The sequence below is a fragment of the Odontomachus brunneus genome, unplaced genomic scaffold (assembly GCF_010583005.1).
Source record: "Odontomachus brunneus isolate Ranch 3 - 2012 unplaced genomic scaffold, Obru_v1 Obru_scaffold_057, whole genome shotgun sequence".
In the NCBI taxonomy this organism is placed as follows: domain Eukaryota; kingdom Metazoa; phylum Arthropoda; class Insecta; order Hymenoptera; family Formicidae; genus Odontomachus; species Odontomachus brunneus.
Genome location: NW_022639507.1, coordinates 1,224,245 through 1,231,063, shown reverse-complemented (window position 1 = coordinate 1,231,063; position 6,819 = coordinate 1,224,245).

The following is a 6,819-nucleotide window of genomic DNA, read 5'->3' as shown; positions in this document are numbered from 1 at the left end:
GAGAGAGAGAGAGAGAGAGAGAGAGAGAGAGAGAGAGAGAGAGAGAGTGAGTGAGAAGGGGGGGGAGAGACAGAGACGGAGAGGGACCACCACCGCGTCCTATGTACTAGGTATCAGGGCCAAGCGAAGGTATAGGGAGAAACGAGACAGAGGCTAACGGTAGAGAGAAAGACAAAGAGAGGAGAGACAATCTACCCTGTTGTAAATATATAGCTACGCAAGCTCGGATGGCTTGACCTGGCGCGACGCACAGCGTGACCGATTGCAAATTTTTGATGATTCAGAGCACCGTGGCAGGTTAGATTAGCATTGGCATCAATGGCAATGATTTTAAACGTGTTGCTAATGTGGCAGCAAATATGCGTGTGACAACTTTCGAAATCTTGGTTATGAAAGGTTACTATTTATCTACCTAAAGAGTAAGGTCTTTCTCGATGCGTTGCTTGTTTAAACTATTTTACTAAAAAGAAGAAACTCTTGTACCAATAACGCTTTTTCTATAATAATCCTCTTATTTAATTTATTTATGTTACATCTTAGTTACAAAGAACTGTGCTCTTAATATTTAAACATAGGATTTAATATAAAATAAAAGAAAAAAGTGTCTTATAATATTTGCGCAAAATTTTATAAAAATTAACTATCTTCTTTGTTATATTTTTAAACAATACCCAATGTCATTCCACTAGTATTCCTTCATTAGGTCTTCCCAACCGACACGTCCTAGCAATCCTTCACTAAAAGTAATGCGGTTCTCGACTATAAGACTTCTCAACTTTGTTGACTCTTTCTTTCTGTCTCTCTTGATATTTCTGTATCGAGCCTTTTATTTCTAACAGTATCATTGCTTTATCACAATTGATATCTAATCAACAGTACAGAAAATTCAGTATAGTTATATAATTATTATCGTCTCTTTCTTGCTCTTACATCTAATGTTAGTTGCTCATTAAAGTTGTTAACATGTTGACTGCCATGGTGGTTCCATCAGTGACTGGTGCAAAAATATTAGAGATCGTGTTTCACTGATAAAACGTAATCAACTGTGTGTAATAAATTACATATATACTCGATAGGGAAAGAGAGCCAATGTGTATGAAACGAGTTAAAAAAAAAAAAAAAAAAAAAATATATATATATATATATATATTATACATCACGAATTGTGCTTATGTACCACATTTTTGATGATTCATATTTGAGTTAGGCATTGAAATAATTAATGTGAAAAATACGTGTTTCTTTCGAAAACTTCTTATCTGAGATCTGGAAAAAGATCAATGCACTAGTAACGTTTCCCAAACTTTTAACTTCACACTTCCTTTAGTGAAAGCAAACCTGCTATAACTTCATAGCTGCATCAGGTAGTCAACACAACTTGTTAAAGATTTTCCAAGCATGAAGACGTTTATTAAGCGATATGGTAGTGCTGCAAAGCCAAATGCAAGCGTGAAGCAACGGGCTCGCGGCCAACCGTGTATATACTTATTACGCTGCGACATTAGATGATTGCACACCAGATTTCTTGTTTGACCATAACGGTTGAACCGATGAGATTCTAGATAGGCTCAATCGATTCCTTGAGTTTACATTACTTAAAAAAACTGTCTTTACTTTTGCTCTACGTTTTCCAAAAGCTGAGATATTTTAGCTCAAAGTCCGATCGCTATGTTTCACGACTAAGGAATTAATCGTCTGAGAAAATATCCAGTTTAACGTTTTCGTCTTCAGAGGCGCTACGGATCAGCTTGGGGTTCGGAAACTCGGTATTAGTTGGTCTGTTCTTTTTAGCTGTACTGCTGAACTGGTGCAATAAGTTAGAGCGAGACAAAATATATTTTCTTACGCTAACTTATTACACCAGTTCAGCAGTGCAGCTAAAAAGAACAGACCAAGTAGTATTTATATTAGTGTTAATAAACATACAAAAATTAAAATTTTGGGAAAAGTTAAATAAAATTTCACACGCACACACAAAACATTTGGCGTGACAAAGGGAATCGCAATAATACTTTTAATACTTTACAAAAATCTTTGGAGCATATGTTGTACGAGTAGCATTAAAAAAATAGGCACGCCAAGTATTTTGTGTGTGCGTGTAAAATTTTACTCTGGCACGCCAAGTGTTTTCTGTGTGCGTGTGAAATTTTATTTAACTTTTCCCAAAATTTTTACTTTTGTATGTTTACTAAATAAGCTTTTAAAAACTATTTTTTCCTAATTCTGTGTAATTATCAGAAAATAAAGTCAGTAGATACCTAATGTAGTGTTCATACATACAAAGTAGTTATAACAATATTTATTATCGCGGGTTCTAGTCATTAGCTAAGCACCGTTATAAAATTACTGAACGGAGTATTAAGATCCACAAACATATTTAACTTTTCGGTTAATAGCAAAAAACGTAATCGGAAAACAAGAATCGACATTTATTGGCCAAAAAATAACCAAAAAAATATGAAATTAATTTCACTTGGCGTAAACCGTTTGATATCATTTCTTTTTATGAGAATTTTACCAATAATTTTTTTTGTAATATTTTTGTCAAGCTAAGCAAAGCGCGTGCACTTAGTTTCTTTTTTTACCTTTATTTTGAAAGGTAACTTTTTTACAGATATCTTATAACGCGTAGAAGTGATTATTTATTGTTTGCGACCAGTACAAAATTCGGAATAGATGTTGAATATTTAGTGGAGTTTGTACGTGCCAGCTGAGGTGAAAACGTCTGTTCGAATTGAGCAAAGAAAGATTAAGAAAAAGATGTGTCGAACACAACAGTGCAACATTGAGATATCAGCAGGATCCATCTTGTAATATGAGTCAAATTTTATTTATCAAATAATATTTCATAATAATTATAAACATATTTTACACAATTATGTTGCGCTTCAATATCAAACAACTTGAACGGAGAAATACCAAACGGATTTAACAAGAAGTTCAATTTGGGCCTTTAGGATAAGTTTTTAGATAGGATAAGTTTTTGTTAACCTCAGGTAGACTAAGTAGATTGTAATTTCTTGAAATTCGCAAATTACGGAAACAACAAGACTTCCATAGTTTAAAAAAAAATGCAACTAATAATGTAGATCTAAAGGATCGAATAGTACTAATAGTTTTCAGTAGCAGGCTAATCTTTGAAGCGGTAGAGAGATCATAGGTTTCTCCTAGTTATTAATCCTAGTCATTAGCTAGGCGCCGTTATAAAATTGTTGAACGAAGTATTAAGATCCACAAACATATTCAACTTTTTGGTTAATAGCAAAAAACGTAGTCGGGAAATAAGAATCGACATTTATTGGCCAAAAAATGACCAAAGACAATTCCTCAAACTTACATTTCCCGACCGAACGACGCACACTTGACTATTTCCCCAAATACTTTCTGTTTCTACCTGCACATAGCTCGTGATGTCGGATCTTTGAAAAACGATTTTTCATCATGGGAAAAAATATGAAAGTCCATTGGTCAGTAAAGTTTCTTTAGTTATTTTTAGTAGGTTTGGTCTTTAGATGTTTCTAGTTATTTCTAGCTGTTTCTAGGCGTCATGATTCAGTGATAAAAGTTTTCAAAAATCCGAAAAGGAACTTTTCTTTATGGCTGTGCGTCGGAACGCATTTTGCGCGTCAGAAGTACGGTTTAAGCGGATAACTGGCGCTCAATAACACGCCAAGCCACGTGGAACAAATTTGACGGGCGAGCAACTGTGAGAGCTCGTAAATCTGCGACGAGATTTAGCATTTCACTTTACAGCGTATCTCCGACTTATCGTCGCGCTGCATTGCTGCACTGCTGTGCTGTCCGTAGAAAAGGAAAAAAAATGATCGTTGTGATCGCGATTGATGATTCACACGGAGAAGAATGTCTCATTGAATTATCCTGACAATTAACAAATTAGAGATATTTTGCTTGAAGGAAATTGAATTTCTGATGTTTATGAGCCAAATTTGGTTGGATAAGAAAAGTACGTGCAGTTGAAAGGCAAAAAAATTAAGAAAAAAATTGGTGTAGAAAATAAGCAGTAGGCTAATAGATAACCGATAGACTACGTATTATAAATAAAAATTTAATTGTCAAAAATGTGCTTCATAGTAATTATAAAAGCATTTTATATTTATATTCCATTTTATTAAAATATCAAACGGTTTGAGTATAAAGTACATTCTAAGTAAAGAATTAGAAATTTTGTTACCGATCAAAAAAAATTTAGTTTGTTTATAGTGAGGTTAATTTAACCAAAATTTGTACTTTGCAGAAAAAGAAAACAAAAGAATAAATTCTCAGAAATCAATCCTAGAAACAACCTTGGAAAAGAAATCTCTCGGAAATGAAACAAAATTAAAAATAAAGGATAAGTTCTTTTCCCAGATAGCACAAAATCTTCAGAAAATATTCTAGGACACTCTTAGGATGTATGAATGTTCTTAGAACATCTTTAGAACATCTTTTGAAGATTTGTACTGTATGGGTTCTTAAATTGAAAATTTTTATGAGCTTTTTCTTTTCTTTTCTTTTTCTTGATGAGGAACGAACGACATAATATAGATCGACGCGGATATATGACGAAGATGGAGATCGCGATATCGTCCTCAGAGGAACGAGTTCAAGTTCAAAGTACAAGAAGGCTCTCTCTCTCTCTCTCTCTCTCTCTCTCTCTCTTTCTTGGTTGTCGGCGTAATAACGAAAAGTACAAACGATTCACATGTGCTCGTATTTCATTTCTCGTAAATGCAGCGTTTACATCGTTGCCCGCACAGGTATTCTGCATGGCTTGTGCGATACGAAAGTGAGGTAACTGCGGCGTATTCGCGATATCACGATTTCCATTTTCACGAGTGCGATTTGCATCGGTAAAACACAACGCCAAGGTTAAAGCTCGCTCTCCCGAACGCTCAGCGCCGATAGATTACGCGAGTGTCAATTAAATCGCTCCACTCAATTAGGTAACGGTGTTATTATCAAATTAATCGCTACGCGGCTTTTGTTTGCGCCCTCAATCGGAGATCTCGCGTTACTTAATGGCTCCCGTTTCATCCCTTATGATAAAGCCATTACGGATGCTCGGAGCGTTGTACTGTGTATGTATGTGTCTGTGTACGAGTGTGTTACGTGTCCATTTCCCCGCGCACGTTCCTGCCTCTCTGTATGCGTTTGCATAGGTGTACGTATGTATGTGTGTGTGTGTGCGGTCGTATATCAGAAAGCCAGCCGAGTTATAGAAGCGGGTCGATCCTATCTTTCTGCTTGGGGTGCGACGCATTGCAACAAGTGCACGACGATAGCTACATTGAGGATTCGGTCTGTTCGGGCTCAATTCCATTCATCGTCGAAACAGTTCCGACCAGATGCTTTAACGATCGGCACTCAGCCCAAAACACAAATTATCGAGTTAACTGCTGCGTGCCTGTTCCGTGAGTAGTAGCGCGAGGTCCTCCTCGTCCCGACGAAAGAGAAGGGAGGGAGGGGGAAGGAGGGAGGGAAGAGAGAGAGAGAGAGAGGAGAAGCACGTCGCAAAGTAATTTTAATTAGATTGCGCGCGGGCCAGTAATAACGACTATTATCCGACCGTAAGTTTCGCTTTCGTTCTCCGCCGCCGTTACCGTCTGTTTTTATTGCGAAGCGTGTTATAGATAGCGAAAAGTACTGTCGGAACTCACTCTCTCCCTCCACCCCCTTCCCCGTACTTCTCTCTCTCTCTCTTTCTCTCATGCGCGCGCGCTCTTTCTCTCTGCGCATGTATTTACGTGTAAACGTCCGCATGCACGTGACCCATATACCGTGTCCTTGACCGAACGCATTCTTTTTTTCGACGAATGTTACGTGAACGAAAACGGAGAGAGGGATGAGTGCGTCTGGGGAAAATAGAAGGACAAGTTACACGATGCCGACGACCGGACGAGAAACGATGATCCGCGCGATGGGTTTCAAACGGAGAACTTTCCTGAGCTGGTGTGCGCCCAATTTCGCTAAAACAAACACATATACATGTATGCGCGCATAGACACGCAGAAACGCGGACGCGCGCGACGAGCAAGCGCGTAGGTGCGCGCAGCGGAGTCGTGCATTTAACGCATTTAATGAAAATGATTTCCCATTGCGGAAGTTATCGGGACCGAGAGCGCGTTCCCACAAACGTGCCCTGCCATCCACGTGGTGGTACTGATGCCACCGGTGGTGGTGGTGTAGCGGTGGTGGAGGTAGCGGGTTAGTGGTGGTATATCCTATCGCCGGCGGGAAGTATGGGTTAGTCAGAGACACACTCTCTGTATACGTATACACATAAAGTAAACGCAACAAGTTTCCTTTTTATGCGGTGACCTACAGGTTATTCAAAAGGAAACTTAAACCGAGAGGGACAGTATTATTACTGCGAGAGGTCACGGGGATGGGAGAGAAACTACTTATCGGTCTTCTCCGTTCCTCTTTTCGAGCAGGAAAAGGCAATTTGGAAGTGAAAGAGAGAGAGAGAGAGAGAAAAGGGGAGGTAGTGTGTGTGTGAGAGAGAGAGAGAGAGAGAGAGGAGTGAAGGAGAGGAGAGGGATCGATTTTAATGCTCGGGAGAATTAAAGAGCGTTCTCATCGATCGTTCGGCCGAAACGAGCCCTTTCGCTAATCGGCCGACGCTCCCGTAAAATACTCGACTCGCCGAGTACCGATTTTTCTTTTTTCCCTTTTTCCCATTTATTTTGCCCTCTCCCGACCTTTTTTCTTTTTTTTGTCAAGTAGCGATCGTTTCACACGACGACAAAAATTTTCCGGACAAAGTATGATATTTAACGAAGTAACGTGGCGTCAAAGGGGGACGGTACGAGCTTGGAA